Raw genomic sequence first — 20,185 nt, 5'->3', positions numbered from 1 at the left:
TACTCTTTCCAATTGAAAGTGACATTGACTGACCCAGACACCCATCGCCAGGCACTTGCACTCATCAGCCAAATAAGAAGCGAAGTTATTATGATCACTCACTCATTGAAAGCTGAAGCAAGCTTAACCTCCGTAGGGCATTTTTCTCAAATTTTGTTTTCAATATCATCTCAGTGCGAAAGGGCCCCGCATCAATTTGTGGGGCGACTTTAATTGTATTGCTTGTTAAAAACATATCAAACCTTGAACGTAGACCATTTAAACTTCCACTTTTCCATCAATCGTTAATTTCATCCAGTGTTATAATTGTTATAATTACACATACCTAATTGTAAAATTTGGAATGGCATGTTTCATTTTTAATTATAGGATTTCTCAAGTATTTACTTTATAAGTTCCTCAATGACAATAGAACCTTAGGCCCAGTAGGAAGGTGAGGCTTGTGTATATCATTGAACAAACTGAAATTTTTCTTTAAGAGATGTTCCTATTTATCATAGTTTTCTGGATCTTAGAAGTTTCATATCGGACACATTCCATTTGACCCATATGAAACCCATTTACTATGCTTCAAGTAGCACATGGTATAGTAAAACAAACTCGCCAAGTGCAAAACGAAACATTTTGGTAAACAATGTGGCTACAAGTACATGAGCAAAAAAGGGATTGACCACCATGTTTGATAACTTAAATAAACCGAACGATGGGCTCGAGCGTAAATAAACTGTGAAAACTTGCTTGAAAAAATAACAACATCGGACAATTTGTGCATGTTCTGTACGCACTTGATGGGCCATCACTTAAATGAGATTCTACACTGGTTATTCAATTTCCAAACAAGAAGCGACGACGCAAGGCACTTTTTTGACGAGTCGGCGCGGAAAGAAAGCATAGCGCATCATGGTCAAATTTTGACAAGTGTTTAAAATAAATTGTTTTTAGCAGTTTGGGCAGGCAGGCGGCTTCTTACAGAATAAGACAAAGCAACAGCACGAAGCTTTGCGTGACTCATTAGTTTGGTTTGGAGGTACCCCATCCTACCCACACTTATTCCAAACCTTACGCCTCCTGACCGATGTATGGCGTAAGGTTTGGCTAGTTTTTCGTTCCTCGTTTCCTGATCTGAAGACAGTGGATGAGGTTTCGATGGAAAATGATTCCATTACCCAATTTGAACGTATGTTTTTTTTTGGGTTAGTAGAGTCTAGTCTTACTGACCTATTCCCAGTAGGATTTTCTTACAGGTTTTCACTTTGGAAAATATAAATTTTGATGGTCTCACCCAGAAATTCATAAAAAAAAACTTGTAGTTCGTTTTTCTAAGTCAACTGACCTAGGATCAGCCTAAACTAGTTTCTCACACTTGTTTGTTGCTTTGGTCACGTTTTTGTTGTTGTTGAGACAACCAAATAATGAAGTCATAAAATGTGCCAAAACTGGAACAAATTAAGCAGGGTTTAAAATGCATGGAAGGAAAAAAGCAACCTAATATTTGCATACAATTAAATAATCCCGCGTGGTGGTCAAGGGTGTCAAAAATCATGCTCCGCTCTCATCACGCCCGGGCGAATCACGACTAGGAATGTAAAGTGTTTCAATCGGTGAGGTTCATAAAAAAAACCACAGCACTAGGTCTGCTAGGTCTACAGGCTTGAAAACTGATATTCTCACCGCTGTGTGCAAAAAGAGCTGTTGAAGAAATGCGGGAGGGTAACATTTCATTTGTCTTTATTTTTTTTGATACAGCAAATTTATTGTTATAACGAACCTATCTTTTTACTTGATCATTCATCAGTCCAAAATGAAATCATCTTCCTTAGAACTTTGGAAACGAAATTGATAGGTTTTTATTATTAGTATTAGTATTAGTATTATTAGTATCTATAGCTGTTTCGATAGTGGTCATATCACCTCTTGTCTCACAACTCCGACTCTCTATACCTCCTCGTGGTGCTAGCTGGGGTATGAGCAATCTTAGCGAAGATCCGGAACCCATCCCCGGTGGATGCTTTGATCGCATGCAGACTGAGCTAGGGGGCTCCGTACGCGTCTCCATGTCATGGGCGGCGTGCGGAGTGCAACAACGTCCTGGTGGTGTTCGGGACCCAAAACAGCAACATCACGGCGGTCCACCTGCGAGATAGTGAGGTTAGCTGCGGACCTTGCGTGTCCGTAACTGAGATAACAACCAGCAACGATAGAGAATGAGCAAGAAATTTCGGATGGAAATCGGCAGACCCACGTGACGAAAAGGGGCTAGCGATTGGAAACTCGGAACATAGAACTTCCGATCTCTAAATTTCATGGACAGTACCCACGCGTGCTCTCCAACGAATTGAAGAGCCGCAAATTCGACATCGTAGCACTGCAAGAGGTATGCTGGAAGAGCATACGAACGTTCCAAGATGGCCATGCCATCTACCAGAGCTGCGGCAACGCACACGAGCTTGGAACAGCTCTTATAGTGATGGGGAAGATGACGAAGCGGGTCTTCAGGTGGTGGTCGATCAACCCACGGGGTGATTCTTCAACATCAGCATGCACGCACAGCCCTCACCTAGGAAGAACCAGTGACGACAAAGACGAATTTTACGCGCAGCTGGAACGTGAATACGATCGCTGCCCAAAACATGATATCAAGATCATCTTCGGGGATTTTAACGCTCAGGTCGGGAATTCAAACAGACAATTGGAAGGTTCAGCGTGCCCAGCTGACAAACGAAAACGGCCTAAGACTCATAGATTTCGCCGCCTACAAACGAATGGCCATACGTAGTTCCTTTATCCAGCACCGCCTCCCACAAAAGTACAGATCGACCCCGTTGTGATAGACAGCCGGCACTTCTCCATCGCCGTCAGATCCTGTCATGGCGACAATATCGAGTCAGACCATTATCTGGCGATGGTGAAGATGCGCCCAAAACTCTCCGTAGTGAGCAACTCACGAAATCGGCGCCCGCGTGTGTTAAATATCGCACGACTGAAGCAACCTTAGGTTGCGGCAGACTACGCGCAATCGCTCAAAGTAGCGCTGCCGGCAGAGGACGAGCTTGACGAAACGTTGTGGAGAACGTCATCGGTCATGCGGAACGGAACGCGCTCGGAACGACTGGTTCGACGAGGAGTGTAGAAGGGTGATAGCCGAAGAGAACGTCACGCGGGTGGCAGTAGTGCGTAGAAGCACCCGTCGAAACGTGGAAAATCACCGACAGCTGAAGAGGTAGCGAGTCCGAATTTTCCAGGAGAAAAAGCGCCTGGAGGAGGAGGAGCTCGAGGAGCTGGAGCAGCTGCATCGTTCCCAAGAAATACGAAAGTTCTATCAGAAACTCAACGTATCCCGCAAAGGCTTCGTGCCACAAGCCGAAATCTGCCGAGATAAGGACGGGGGCATCCTGACGGACAGTCGCAAAGTGATCAAAAGGTTGAAGCAGCACATCGATGAACACCTGAACGGCGCACATGCAGGAGATCAAGACGGTGGGGGAAGGTACATCGCCGGCGTAGCCAACGACGTAGAGGAGTGAAGTTAAGGGAGACATTCGCCAGCTGAATAGCAACAAGTCGGCTGAGAAGGATGGCATCGCAGCTGAACTCATCAAAATGGGCCCGGACAAGTTGGCCGATTGCCCACACCGGTTGATGCTCCGGATTTGGGACACAGAACAGCTACCGGAGAAGTGGGAGGAGGGGTGGTAATATGGCCCCATCTACAAGAATGGCGACAAATTGGACTTTGAGAACTACCGAGCGATCACTGTCCTAAATGCCGTCTACAAAGTGCTGTCCCGAATCTTACTCCGCCGCCAAACGCCACAAGCAAACAGATTCGTAGGAAGTCACCAGGCCGGCTTCATGGAAGGACGGTCAACGACGGACCCAGATCTTCACATTACGGCAAATCCTCCAAAAAAGCCGTGAACACCAAGTCTCTACGCAACATCTATTCATCGACTTCAAAGTCGACACGATCGACCGTGATGAGCTATGGAAAATCATGGACGAGAACGGCTTTTCCGGGAACCTGACCAGACTGATCAAGGCGATGATGGATGAAACCCAGTGCGGGGAACTTCGAATCGCACAGGGGACTTCGACAAAGTGATGGTCTATCCTGCATGCACGATCACGACGGCACGATTTTAAACAGATCCAGTCAACTTATCTGCTTTGCCGATGACATTGATATAATCGGCAGGAGATCTATCGGAAACTGAAACGCGAAGCAGGAAGGATTGGGTTGATGATTAATACGTCCAAGACGAAGTATATGCTAGCCTGCGGATCCGAGACAGATCAAACCCGCTTGTCCAGTAATAACAAGGTCACGATCGACGCCGACGAGCTGGAGATAGTCGAAGACTTTGTCTATCTCGGCTCACTGGTGACCGCAGACAATGACACCAGCCGTGAGATCCAACGGCGAGTTATCAGTGGAAGTCGTGCCTTCTATGGACTCCACAAGCAACTGCGGTCGAGAAGACTTAGCCCTCGCACGAAGTGTAACCTGTACATGAAGCTCATTAGAACGGTTGTTCTCTACGGGCACTAGACATGGATATTGCTCGAGAAGGACCTGCGTACACTCGGAGTATTCGAGCGACGAGTGTTGAGAACCATTTTTGGCGGCATGCAGGAGAACGGAGTGTGGAGGCGAAGGATGAACCACGAGCTTGTGCGACTCTACGGCGAACCCAGTATCCAGAAGATGGTGGAGGCTGGCCGGATACGCTGGGCGGGACATGTTGCGAGAATGGTGGACGACTGTCCTGCAAAACAGGTGTTCGTTACGAATCCGGTAGGAACAACAAGCGAGGTGATTAGACCAAGTAGAGCGTGATCTGGTGAATGTGGGAGAAATTGGAGAACGATTGCCATGGACCGAGTGAGTTTTCGGAATTATGTTCGTCAAATTATGTCGTGAGACGGAATACTACAAAAATAAATAAAATAAATCCGAGCCAAATTCCGGGCTTTTCCAATGAAATCCGGGCAACAGAACCGGGCAAGACTGTTCCCAAATAGTGTATTAAATATCCGGGCAAGCCCGGATAAAATCGGGCAATCTGGACACCTTAGTTCAAACAGAACAGGGTAGTGAATTCTCGTCATGAAATTTCAAGTTATTATGAACCATTCTTTAGAGCCTTCATTTCACTTTTAAAAGAGATATTTTGTTATTCAGACTTGTACAACAATCAATTATCACTAACATTTCCCAATTGTTTTCCTTAAATTGATTGAAAACATATTGAGGAAACATACGTGAAAATTACTACATTTTACAGTCTTTATTTGAAGATTCAACAAAAAAAAATTTAAATCAATATTTTATTTTCATTTGAAAATAACGAACAAATTGAAAAATTAACTAAGTTATGTTCGATTTGTAAAAATCCAACCATCTGGAGGGTCTAAACAGCTTTCTGAGCATATTTCCCCTTATAAAATTTACAAAAAATTACAAATTTTACAAATTTTGCGACGTGGATTCGCTCATTCGCGCTGAGTTACTCAGCTGGATTCCAACCGATTTCTATAAAAATTTAAAGTTTCAGATTTTTCAAAGAAGATTTTTTTTGTAATAAAATGCAAAGTTTCTTCGTAAAATTATAAAGGTTTTCTTTTTTGTGAAAGTGAATTCACTCATTTGTGACTGTTTTTATTCGATTTTTTAAACTTCTTCATTGGATTTAAGCAAATTCTTTTTTCCTCAGAATGAAGCAGTATTTTTTGCATCAATTTTTTTTCCCCAAACAAATCATTCTACACATTTTAATTAGTTATTTTGTAAAATTTGTCAACATTTACACTTTTTCCAACAAAAAAAAAATTTTCAAAATCATATAAAACATGACCAAAACATTTTTTTCTCCCTTCTCTTTTGGTTTTGTTTGATTTCAAAATCAAAATTTTTGACAGGTTTGAGATTTCTCATTACGCAAAAGGATAAAAAAAACTGGGGGTACAAGTGCATGAATTGTGACTGTAAATCATATAAAAGGACAAACTTGTCGTGACAGGCCGATCAATGTTCGGAAATTGTTCACCAATTGTTCTTATATTATAACTATTTATATTCTCTACAAAACTCTCTTGCAAGTACTGTATCCATGTAGGAAGCGTAAACTGAATATTATATTAAAGTAGGTTTAGGTCAGAGAAAAACAAAGTATTAAATTAACCCGTAAATAAGCAAATTTTTGCTGAAAACCAGTTAACATGATTCGTTTTGCTGATTTTTCCAGCACTTGTTCTTTTTTGCTAGAAATTTTCCAGCAGTTGGTCCGTATTGCTGGAAAATCAGCTATCGATCTGTCAGATTCGGAACTTTGTTATTTTTGAGAGTAAACTTTAGGTGATTGAAAAAGATAGTGCTCGAAGTTTGATATTGTCCAATAGAAAAAAAAAACTGCCAAAGCGAATCATTCGGTAAGTCGATTGTTTAGCATGAATTTGACAAGAATGCTGACGATGTGTTTCTTATTTTACAGACTAATTCAATTTTCAAATTCCGGCCTAAAAGTCGCTGAAAGAAAAAAAATTACTTTAAGAAATATAAATAAAAAGCAATATTTATTAAAAGAAATCAATATGTACAGAACATTTGTAGGTTTTCCAGCAATTGAGTTTGCTGTTCTTTCCAGCAATCTTTTTGCTGTAAATTTTGCAGGAAAATCAGCGGGACAATAACCAGCAAAATTTTGCTGGTTTCTACCAAAAAAAATTGATGTGTACACTTCCGCTTGATTTTCATAGATCATATCACTTTAGTGACTTTGTCATTTTTCTTCGAGTAGACGCTCGATTGTTTCTTCCCGAAAGACGCTCGACTGTTGTTCCCAAAATTCGTTAACTGAATGAGGCTATGAAATGTTTCCGTCGCGCTCATCAATTCCAACAACATGCTTTTCATTTTCACCTTCGCATCGTTGATCTGAAGTCATCCATATTCGTCCTGCTCACACATTATGAATCCCATTCAAGATGAATTCATGCTCAGTTTGACTTTCGAACACTTCAGAGTGCGATTGAGATGCCGATAACATCGGAAGTTTTCTCTATGTGTGAATGAATCATCGGTTACTCCGATTTCGATTTCTTTCTTTTTTTTTCTTTTATACGCTTACCTATAGATACCTAAATTTTCGTTTATTAATATGCATAGAACTATTTTTTTAAGATTCATCCAGCTCTCGTACACTACATTCGCCTCTTTCTCTACTGTAACACACGGAAAATTATTGAAATATCTTCAAATTGTGGATAATATACTAATTTTGATAGAACTATGAACATTAAATAAATATAACTCACTCGCATTTGATATCCTTGAAATCTCGATATTTTTGTTTATAAATTATTTAATCGAATTTTTGGTAATATACACTAGAGTTCAATGTACTATTAGTTAGTTTTTCCGCTTAGCATCCTTTAACTTTTTCCCCATGCGTTTTTTTAAAACGAGCCGTGTTACAAATCGAATCGGCCAACTCCTTTTATTTTATTATATTTCAATATTATGTAATCGATTTTTTCGCTAGTAGTTTATTGCTATCATTGATGTCGGATTGGCTACATTTTACGCATTGAATGCTCATTTCATGAAATTTTATTTAACATATTCTACAGAAGCGACTTAATCTCACTGGTGGCATATGGTTTTAATACATGATTATTTTGTATGTAATATCGAACATAACATCAAAACATTACTTCGTTGTTCGTATTCATAATGATTTATTAAAGAGGATAATTACGCCAATTTGAATCCATAGTAGATATACCTTCTTTTTTTTTTGTTCATGGCGTTTGTCAGTTTGAAGTATGTACAAAATTAAGACCCCAGTCGATCATTTCTCAAATCGCTCTTATACTGCAGTGTTCAGTACAAATTATGTAAAAGACGTGGTAATCAAAATGACCCAGTTATTGAAAACAATTGATCCCTATGATAAAATGTAGAAAAAAAAATGTAAATTCTTTAACCATAGTTGAGCCCGTAAGATAAAGACGCCCCTTATAATTTAAATTATAATACCTTGTAATAATAAATTGCATAAGTGCTGTGTACAACACATTTTACTCTCATTTCATTCTCATAAAACTTTATCGTGACCTTCACACATACCAAACTGGACTTGACCTCTCGCAAGTCATCTTTTGAACAATCATATCATTTTACTATGTATTTTCTTTCTCGTAAAATTTGATTAGTGACCCTCGCACAAACCAACTGGAGTTGACCTCTCGCAAGTCATCTTTTGAACATCATACAGTGAGCGAAATAAGAATAGCAACCACTTTGTGTTTTGCTTGTTAAAATATGAATGATTGAAAATTACGAAAATTTTCTTCCACAGATTGTTCTGAATTGCTTAACGGATAAATCAAGCATAAGTTAACTTTTTTTGGGCGTAGCAATTGGCGTTGAGGACCAAAAATGTGAAAAAAGGGTGCGAAATAAGAATAGAACCACTTGAGTTTTTCTAACAAAAACCAGATTATTTTTAAAATTTACTGTGTAAAAGTGAAAAATAATGCTTCTACGAGTTATTGAATACATAACTGCATTTTAGGAGTTTTCCAGAATTCCAAAGGTTTTCAAAGGTTTTAAAATGGGGGTTTTAAGATATGCTCCTCTAGCGTTAAAAAATTAGATATTTGAGCTATGAAACTTTATCAAACTGCTTGATTTCTTCATTAACATTCATAAGTATGATGCAAATGATGAAACATAAATTTGAGTCTGAGTTTGAATCCAAAAAACAGGTTGGAATTTAAAAATATTGATGTTTTTTTAATAGTCAAACACCATTTCTCTAGTTTTAAGTCATAGATGGCAGCACTATCTTGCCATTTAACCAAATTCATGCCCATTTTCGAATATCCGGGATTAATAAGGGAGAGCTGGATGATTTTGGTCATGAAATAAATACATGTACCGTGTGAACGCTTTGGAAATTCTAAGATCACTAAATCCAAAGAAATTGAATTGCATCAAGGTCACTAAAAGTGAATTTTTTGGACCAGTTATCAGAATAAAGTTATACTTTGCGACAAGGTTCCGATACTCGTTCATGATTGATCCAATATAGGCGATACTTCCAAAGCCCCCTCAAATTGTATTACAATTCTCTTCCTTTGCTGTGTGAAAAGAGAGGATGTTGCGCGACATTTAATGTTAGCATCATCAGAGAGAATCGTTGCGTTGCGTGTTTCACAGTCGAAACAAATCCTATCCCTTCCACACGAATTGATTCTTTGCCACAGGCCAAATCTCCGTTTGGTGTATCAGTTGCTAAAAGAACTGAAAGGAGGAAATTGTTGGCTTGTTGCGTTCGCTTGCGAATATCTTCAAGTCAAATTTGAAAGTGAAGCATTCGAGAGCGAACGCTCTCTTTAACTCGCTCATATGCAGATCACAAATGTCGAGTCTTGCGGGAATGTCATGTTTTCGCGGGAACGCGTGTTTTTTCAACAACTTTTGTCTGGCGTTGCTTGAAGCTTCAAGATAATAATGTAACTATTGCACCGGCAATCACGCAGCGAAAAATTTCATGTAAAATTGAAGCGTGGGTAATGGAAAATGTGTTAATTGAGGATTGTAAAAATAAAAAAAAAATGCTCGAGGAATAACGTAATAAAATGTAATCTTATGCACTGTTTAACGTTTTATACAGTCAATATTTTGAAAATGCTTTTTTCACATTTGATAAGCAGATTTTTTTAGTTTCATCATTAACCATTCATCATTAATCATTTATCCAGATTAACAATTGTCTCTATTCACAAGGGGATAGAAATAGAACATTTGAAAAATTGAAAGTAAAGATTTTATTTAATTTTCTTTTTTTTAAGTTGTTGAAGTAATATAGTGTACAGAATGATTTCTAAACAAAAAAGTGGGTGTAACCGATCAGAGTTAGGCAAAATGTCACGAAAAACTTCAGACTCAAATTCTACAGCCAATTCAAATGTTAGAACCTAAACATTTGGTATCATCTGATTACGATTATACCAGTTCAGAATTGAGTTGATTATTATTTTATTTTATGTTGAATTTAATTATTTATTAATCGATTGAAAGGGAACTGAAGTTTATTTGATAATTTTTATCAAATTTTCAGATTTTAAATTGTGTGTTTGAAAGTATTTTAATTTGGAAATTTTAATTCTATTTTTAATTCTGAAGCCTAATATGAGCTGCTGTTTCTAGATAATGATAGTGATTTATTATTGTAAAAAACTTTTATTTGAAAACTTTGATAAAAAAAACATTGGTCAATCGTCTTGGTCATTATTTTGATTTCAAATTCTTAGTTTTTATATTGAGTAAACATTTGTAAAATTTATTTTTGTTTTAAAGCTGAGTCTTCAATTTTTGCAAATTTTGATAAGGGATTTTTTAACTATATATAGTAGTCTTTTAAGATTATTTATGACCATCTTCAAGGCCTCAAAAAATAAATTTATTAAAAATCTATAGTTTTTTAATGTTTTTCCAGTGCATCACAGTACACATGTATTTATAGTTAAAGCAACACCATGTTTAATACTAAAAAGGTAAAAAAATCTGAAAAGTTTGTCGCAATTTTCCTACACTAACTAGAATTTAAGAATAAAAAATACCTTTTTTGGGTTCAACAGCCAGGCACCATGTGAACTGAAATCAGTTTTGATTTACTTTATCATCCAACTCTTAAATACTCCATATCAATATAAAAATAAATCAGATATCCGAAAAATATTCCCAGAAATTCGATCTTTACTCAAACATTGCTTTTAGAAATAACATAAGATCTCGACCTTTTTTTATTTTTATAATTAACTCATTTAAGCACCAATTAAATATGATCGATGTCTCAGATTGCATTTTAAAATCCGATCCGGTTCTCATTTATCAATGGCAACACTTACGTTCATATTTAATTGATTTTTTCTCGAACTTCTGCAGAACTTGTATTTTTGTAAAAAGCCGATTTGAAAAAAATGTAAGCAATGATAAATTACTTTAAATGTTTCTCATTTATAACAAAACAATTTTATACTTCCCCAGCTGAACACTACCGCAATTCGTTGGACCATCAAGACGAAACATAATTTAGATTATTGGTTCGCGAAGCACTTAAGTGAACATGTTCTCGACCGATTCGCTCAGCAGCGAACTGCAACAAGTTGTTTTTTGAATGTCGCAGTTCGCCAGTGAATGTATCGCTTGTCGGTGGATATTTGTTGCATGCTTCTGCATGAATGATACAAGAAGCTGTTGATTCGCCATAGGCATTCCATCTAGCCTGAAAACAGTCACATGGAAATGTTGCAGGCAAGAGCAATGAAACTTTTGTTTCGCCGGAGAAATCTCTCACTGAACGATGAGTGGAAACGAACGAGTTTCGAATCCTTGCTTTGCGATGCAGCTTGATGGACCAGACGGTTAGCAGTATTATTGGTATGATTTGCAATTGAATTGGAAGTTGAGATGAGCAGGAATTTTAACGGTTGTACATTTTTGTGCTGGTGATTCTTTTGCAAATCCGGAAAAGCTTCCTGCAGCGTGAACTCTCACAATACTGTGATGGGAAAATACCTCAAAATGATGAGTATTGGCCTAAATAAACCTGGAAAATCAATATGAGACAAAATTTGGTTTTCACTGCAAGATAGTGCTGCCATCTACGACTTGAAACTGAGGAAAAGTATGATTTACTTGACAAAATCAAAGTTTTCGATTTCCAACCTATTTTTTCTGATTAAAAATTAATGCCGACCCGAGCAGACTTTGATGCCTAAAGTGATAGCAAACTGAAACCCTAATAAGGTGTCTACAGCAAATTGAAAGCATCTTTTGCTGTTAAATTTTATATGAGAGCAGAATTAGGCATAATTAAGGTGTCATATATTTTTAATTGACAGCAAGCTGAGGCCACATTTGGGCATCAATAGCAAACAGAAAGCTAAATTTGTTGTAGAATAAGATTTGATAGCAAAACTAGGCATAGTTGAGGTGTTCATTTTTTTTTCTTATGAAACACAAACCTAAGAACAAAATATCAACTGCATTTGTAATCCCGCGCTCGGGATTACAAAAAGCTATGGATGGTTTATTGGTATAAACTTCAGGCGAATCACAAAACTATGCAAACCGTGGAAGCTGGGATTTTATTATCGTTCGTATCCGTGTTTGTTTCAAGTTTTTGATATAGAATAACTCAAATTTTCAATTCTGTTCAATGGCCTGTGTCGGCAAGCGCCCGCACAAAACGACCGCTTGGAGCCGCCACTAGTTCCCTCTCAGTGGAGAGAGGGAATCAGTTGAAAGAGAGAAATTTTTATCCGTTTTGTTATGATATTGATTTTCCAATTTGATTTTACACGCTAAACTAAGAACACTTTATAAATTGATTTTTTTTTTGTTGCAAGGTCAAGAAATGAAACTCAAAATTCAGTTTGAGGAAGGTAAAACATTAAAATCTAATCACAAAACATAAATTTTCACGCATTTTCTTATCTGTATTAAAAAGAAAGTTTAATTTTTTTAGGGAATTCAATAAAAGGACCTTTTCAACATTCGTTTTTGCAAACACGGAGAAAAAAGTATAGTATTTCCAACAATAATCCACTTATATTCAATCATATTTCTGACTAATTCTCGGCTAACTATAAATATTAAATTTCCAACTATATATATAATAGATTACCAGATTGAATTTCTGCATTTAAAAACACCTGTAATAGATTCAACTGTACTGCTATGATTGATTTTTTGCATTTAACAGTAGAAATCATAGATTCAATTTTCATCGTATGATTGAGTTTGGGCATTTAACAATAACTATAGTGGATTTAATTTTATAGTATAATCTAGCCAAATGTTACTATGATTAATTGAATTATATGTCAATGATTGATTCAATAAGCGCAGCTATTGATATTGTAGATTCATGTTGTTTTTCCTTTCAAATCAAATTATATTTCTGGGTGATACCATGGAATTATTTATTGCTTAATCGAAAAAACTATTACATGTTTTAATTTATTAAAATTTAACCGCATCCATAAAGTTTCCCTTTAATAGGCTTCAGCAGCAGTATGTTGCACTTCTGGTTCTAACCTCATTTATTACTGGACCCTTCCAATCATCTGTTGTTTTTTTTTAGCAGCACCAGAAGACCATAATTCTTGGATCTTCTCTGTCAATGTTCCCCAGTAAATTTTCTTCGATTCACCACCAGCTTTCGGGGCCCATTTATCGGACTGGACGAAATAATCAAAACATGGGATGCGGTTCGAAAAAACATAGCTCCTTAACAGCAAATGATTTGGCCGCTAGCTGACCGTAAACGTCGTTACTTTCCTGGGAAAGTAGGAATCTTCTGAGAAGCCGGCATTTATTTTTGGCTGTGCTGACACATCCTCATTTTGAACCTGGGGTGTGGACCGCGCTTAATTTGTCCATTGCTGGCCCTCATTCTCGCTGCTCCTGACGGGGTATAGTCTAGAATCGAAGAAATGTTATTAGCCATCGTATCAAATTCAATCAAATAAAAAAAAACTTACCCGTCGTATTTGGCCATCTACACCAACAATCCACGGAGCCAGACATCGGGAACGATGAAGTTGCTAGAACCCTGGAGGCGTTTTAGTGGCAAGGAGCTTCCTGCTGCAACAAAACTTCCGCGCCGCCGGAATTTTTCTATTTTTTTTTTCTTTTATGCTGGCTGTGAGCACTGAGCAGGGATGGCAGGCAGGCTGTGGAAACACACTACACGCATATTTCATAATACTCTATGTTTGTTCAAAGTATAGCCACGATTGCGTTAGGCCTATTATCATTTTGTAGTTGAGTTTATTATATTTAAAGTTAGATGCGAAAAAATCAACTGCGCTTTGATGATTGGTATAATCAGCCGAAATAATTAGAACAACTGTCGTCTTTTTTCTCCGTGCAGTTTGAATAATCGTTTGTAAAAAGTTTTTTTACGCTTCAACAAATCGTCGTTTGACTATTACAGAAATCGTTTGATTACAATTCTTATTTATGCGGGTTGTGTTTTGAGCAAAAGTTTTTGAAAAAAGTTTGAAATGTGCTTTAAATTATCATAGCAGTCAGCGATTTACAGCTATTTGTATATAAGGAGCATAGCAACTCAAGTTGCTATGCACGTAGTAAATAAGTATCCTAGCAGTTCTGGTTGCTATGGTAATAATAAAAAACAACGGCTAGGGTATAAAAGCAACCAGCCTAGTATCATAAGTTGTCCTGTAATAAACCATCATCGAAAACGTAAAGACGTGTTTCTCAATAAAATTTAACACGTTGTATAACACGCACTTTTACTTTTGGCCTCAAAATTTCGGCATAAAATTGCATGTTATACACCGTTAAATACGGAAACAATTTTTGATGATAATATACTTTTACAGTGTCAATAAACGTAAGGATAATAAAACTTCAAAAAAAAAAGTGTCAATAAACTAGTCATCTTTTTTCCGTGGTATCTCAGTAAAAAGTTTGTACAAAATAAATATTAGTTCCGAACTTTTCTTTGAGGGTAGAGGGAAAATGAGCTTAAATCGTTACACATCTAGCGTGTGATACATGGTGGAATCGAAGGGAAACATTTGAAAGATGATATTCCAGGCTGACGCGTATAATAATACCTTCTAGAACTGTTTTCATATTAATTTTTCACGTTTTTTTTTTTTTTCACAAAAATCATAAATAATCCTTAAGCTTGTACTCTTTAATGTTCCCTGAAGGAAAAAAGGGATTAATTTTTAATGCGCAGTTCGAAGTCCGTTTTGAACCATCGCAAGGAAGAGAAGGGGTACTCAATTTTATGTTTATAGCATAGAACCATGTTTTGATCCACGGTCCAACTTAATTTTGAGTACCAAATCCGGAGCATGTATAATGCCATATTTGTGCATGGTGGTAAAAATGTTTGTTTATTTCGCAAAAATTCCGAAGCGTGTATGAAACGAAGAATAAAGCAAAACAAAAAAACGGATTGAAAGCAAAAGAGATGCCAATTTATTTAATTGAAACCCTTTTAGAATTTGAAAAATATTTTGTGAATTTAATATGCAAACCAGCCGGTTGATCAATATTAGTTGCTGCAACTAATCCTAACTCTCACTTTTTCGTGAGTCGTTGAGACATTTCTTAGGTATCTCAACAAAATCACACCGTTTTTAACTCGTTTTTAATACCAATATAGAACGCCGTCTTCTAGTGCCCTTCAGACATAATATTAACGCGCCAGAACCAAAGTTTACTTGTGAAGTCAGGTTTCCGAATTTACTTCTAACAATTTCAGTGATTTGCTGCCAGTTCACCAGTGACGTTTCTAGAAATTTGATTTCAAAGGACGATATTATAAGAAACCGTTAGAGCTTCGTTCCTTTAGGACATTAAATTTGAAGTTATATTGTTTTGTTTTAGAAAACAGCCGTACGGGTGTTTGGATTTTCAAAGTTATGTATTATCCATAAACTAACTAGAATTTTTGTTAAAGAATATTGGCGAAAAACATATTACATAATTGGTGCAAATTTGAAGCTTTTATCTGAGAAACTAGATATGATTTGCATGCATCGTAAGCGTAAATATAAAATAGATGACTGATCATCAATTCAATCATTTTCTATTTAAGAGCAGCAAATATAGTTGTTCAAAATTGTCTAAAATACATCCAAATCCCTCTGATCGAGAATACTCATAAGTACCACGGATTTGTCAAGTCATAGCTTGAAATAAGCGATTACGCTTTACTATAAACAGTAATAACAAAAAAAGCAATTCTTAGATGCACTTTATTCTTATATTAATGTGTTAAATTGAAAAAAAATTACGAAACACAAAAACATATCACAACTGGCAGCCCTGCTGGTACCAAGGAAAGAAAATCAAAACAAAAAATTTACTCTCTCACCGATAGTTTTACGCGATTTTAACAACTTTCACCACCTCGTTTGATATCAGCACCGGGTGCAAAAAATCCGGAAAATGTGCAGGAACCCTTGGAACTTTTCAAAAAGTGTGCCAGTATCGTCAAAAAAATTTAAAAAAGGTAACTCTCAATTTTTCCATACAAAATTTCATCGAAAGGAACCATTTTGATAAGCGCCATCCCTTAGTGGGAGTTGCAACTAGCTCTCAAAAAAACTCACCCCATTGAGATTGTATTCATGTTGTTGCATATCAGTTTTGGTTCAACTTATTGTATGTGCATTTAGACGAGGTAAAAATTCCAATATAATATGGCACTAATGGATCATATTCAATACATTTGTATTGATTTTTAACAATCAATTTTGAAAGTCTGTTAAATCTGTGTACTCGGAACAACAATCATAGCTGTGCAATATGAGCAACAATCTGTGTCTGAGCAATATTTATCTGGATGGTTGGTTAAAAGTATTATGCATACAGAAAAAATCCAAAATATGAGCGCTAATAATCATAGCAGCTTTGCCTACTAGCAACACGTCGCATACGTCGCGACGTTGAAAATAACAACGATGCAGCGCGAGTTTCCTAGGAGACTTGAAGCATGCGAATGATGTCCTAAGGAAAATGTACAGTAAATAACATAAACAATGTTCGAGTACTACATCGAAATCGCCTAGTGGACTGAAAAAAGAAAAACAAACCTGCGAATGACAGGAATCTCGCTAGTAAAAAAGCGTCGCTAGTCCTACTGTTGCTATTCGGTTTGGTGCTATACACATAATATGTGTTTTAATGACAAATCAGAGCACCTGGCTACTACAGGTCAATAAAAAATAAAACTCAAATAAGGAATCAACAACATCAGAAACTAAAATGCGTCTGGCATCCCAGTTGAGCATCAAAAGAGAAACGTCAAATCGATCGCGCGCGGACGATTGTTTTGATTCCGTACTGTTTTGTGATTTGGTTCGGAAGTAACTCCGGCAGTTGCTCCGTTGGGAGAATAATCCGGCGAACGACGCTGTGGCGGTCATGTAGAAGAATCATTGCGTTAGCGTGTCGACAAAAAGCACCGATGTTTTTAATGTTGTGATTGTGACCCTGTGCAGTGGTAAAACAGTGTTGTGTTTCTTAAAAGTGGACTGTTTCCGCAATCTGCTCATCATTACAATAATTTGCGTTGTAATGAAATTGCTTTCCCGGGATTGAAGATCTTCGGAACATCGGCTCGTCGCCAGCTTATTCACTTGAGCAAACTACAAAGAGTCCGGTCAGTTACGGATCCAAACAGATGACGATAATTGTGAATAACCCTGTTTTCACTCCAAATATCTCTTTTGCTTTTGATTTCTAGCTCCCGGAAGGAAACAATCAGAGTCAGTAAGATAGTCCAACGTTCACTGGAATCCCGGTTCAGATGGCTAAGAGAAATTATTTTGCTGGCAACGAACAACCATCTATCGAACGAAATTCTTACTCCTCCGATGAAGGCAATCAAGTATATTACACCATAAAGAAGGGTGCACGGTTCGATTTCTCCGAGCAAAGAGCTACTAATATCTCTATTGAGAAACTTAATTGTCACCATCAGGTCAAAGTTGGACAGGATATCATAAACTTTAGTTGTGTCCAAGCAAACGAAGGTAAAATTTTAGTTCTTAGGTACTATTGCCAATTATTTGTTTATAAAATTTTCACCACAGGTGCCAGCAAAATTGAAGAACCGTTTACCTGAGATGAGCCATTTGTTTTGGAACCTTTTTATTTTCATCTGACAAATCCTCCCGGACTCAACTCATTAGAATTCTTTCGCGATGATTCTTTGGGATAATGGTGATTATAAACAAGCTTCCAACAAGAAACCTCTGAGATCGCCCGAGAGACTGCAAAAGCAGAGTGCAGGGTTGCATCATGCTTAATGCTACATTACTGTTGATTGAATTATTCAATCCCGAAGCTGCTTGAGGAAATCCCTAGCCTCCGTTCTCAGTCTGAGGATGGATTTTCGGTTGCCAACAATCAGTTTTCAACAACGAATGACAGTTGCTGAATGGTCGGAAGTAGAAAAGGGTGAGAAATACCATACTACAGTAGAAGTGCGGAAATCCAATCAACTGTAGTTGATTGAACTTAAGGTAAGTATCAGCTTTATTAAATGTAGTCAGGTATTTTAACGCCTTATCTTATTCTTAATATCTTAGAATCTTAGAATAATATTATTATCGACTTATTCAAGATTCAACCATTAGAAACATAAGAATTAAACGACGGATTGCATTCATTAAGGTTTTTATCTTCATCGCACTTTGTTTTCAGCGCCTTGAAGAATGCAACCCAAAAATAACGATTTACGCTTTTGATCAGTCAAATCATGAATAAATTCCACCTTTAAATTTAATTCCGATTTTCGTTCAAACAATGGAGTGTTTCCAATGATCGGACACAACGAATAACTTTGTTCGATGAGTGCGTTTGGCAAATGCTGGTTAATTTTTAGAAATATTCCCTCTTCTGTAAATTTTTAGAAATATTCTTTGTTCTGTCATGAACTATATTGAATAATCAACCAACGATGGTAAAGCTTAGTTCTTTTAGAAATGGGACACTTTCTTTTGTCAATATCTCGTTTACTAGTAATCGGACGATCAAAATTTGACTGCATTTTGCTTCCTGTAAAAAGTACTGTTCGCCCTATTTTTTTCATATCTCACGATTGTTTCATAGCAGGTTTGTTTAAATGGTGGTAAAAAATTTTCTTTTCGGGGATTTTATTTTAGTGAGATTCAGTTAAAAAAAAAGAACAAAATTGTCTACACAGAGGCGTTTAAATTGAGCTGTTTACATATTGAGTAAGCTCTTGAATTGCATGAAATTCATTAATACAAACATATGATATAACATTTAAATTGAATTGACAGCTCCATAAGCTCCCAGCAAACATAATATTTTGTTTTCTTAATTTCTTAAACACCAAATATTACCTAATATCATTCAGATAACTTTATACTACAAAAATGTAGATCTTCAAACGTTCTTTTGGACCCAGCTGATAACTCCATTAGGCGCATTCGCCCGTTTCAAAATTCACTACCGCAGTTATTTCTTGCAAAAAATACGTTGCCTATACAAAGGCGCTTATAGTCAACCGATTCGGGAAATTTATGCGTTTAATCGGTTTAATCGGTAGAAAGTGTGCCAGCGAAATATGTTGTTGCCAATTCCTGAGCAGACTAGGTTATATAACAAAATAGTGGTCAATTTTGCTATTACAGCGTATGACCCAAGGTTTCTATCGTTTTTCCTGACATAAGCAGTCTGCTGGAGAAGTTCATTCGCACCTCACTTGCACTTTTCCCCCGATTTTTTTTTTCGATAAACTTCTACGTACTGCAATTCCTGTTTCTCATATTTAAATTTTGCCATATTCACAATTTTTCTGTACTCCAATGCTATGCTATTAACAGATTTTAAACTAATCAATGTACAATTACAACATAAGGAGCACCTATTTTGCAAGTGTTTAAATGTTTTGCATAAATCAGAAAATCGAGGAAAAGTTTTTTCGACAAGACAATAACTTTTGTTGTGATGTGTGATGGCACGTCAAGCCCTAAAATGTCATAAATGTTTTGATCCTTTCAAGTACTTCTTTAGAGATTTTTCTGTGACATTGTATAAGTTTTCAAACTTTTTGATTATTAATTAAGAATCTATCATCTTTTATCATCTTCAGCTGATAACTACTACGATCTGTTTGGCGTTGCTAATTGGAGTCGTTAAAAACATCCGTGTTATGCAATTTGAACACAGTTTTGTTGTATGTACTAAATTTTAATGATATTTTTTAAACGCCTGAATATATGCAAAAAAAAGCAATGGCTAACAAAATTGTATGAATACTTACAAAAGGCAAAGTATATCAAATTAAAATTCTTAATTTAGTTCGAATTAAAAAATGTAATGGCACTATGTAACCGGTTGAAAATACTATTTCTTAAGCATTGACCACCTTTATTATATTTTATTTTATTTTCAGAAATGTCAATCTTTAGTAATTTGTATGACCAGGAGTCTTCCGTCACGATAGACTGTTATCCAACGGTTGGACATATGGAAATAAAAATTGTTGAGAAATGCCAGATTATCGTTCGGAGAAATGAATATGGATGAATTGAGGAACTAAAACAATCTTAAGTAAATTAAGGTAGTAGGTAAGTCAACTATTTTTTA

At 36.6% G+C, this 20,185-nt stretch overlaps 1 protein-coding gene across 1 annotated transcript in view; it reads right to left on the bottom strand.

Moving 5' to 3' along the window:
• The window catches only part of LOC129755917 (uncharacterized), a 220,027-nt gene that overhangs the window by 150,764 nt on the left and 49,078 nt on the right, over positions 1-20,185 (bottom strand). The window lies entirely within an intron of this gene.

Source organism: Uranotaenia lowii, chromosome 3, assembly GCF_029784155.1.
Source record: "Uranotaenia lowii strain MFRU-FL chromosome 3, ASM2978415v1, whole genome shotgun sequence".
NCBI lineage: Eukaryota > Metazoa > Arthropoda > Insecta > Diptera > Culicidae > Uranotaenia > Uranotaenia lowii.
The sequence above is the reverse complement of the archived record's forward strand: the minus strand, read 5'-3'. Positions and strand labels throughout refer to the sequence as shown.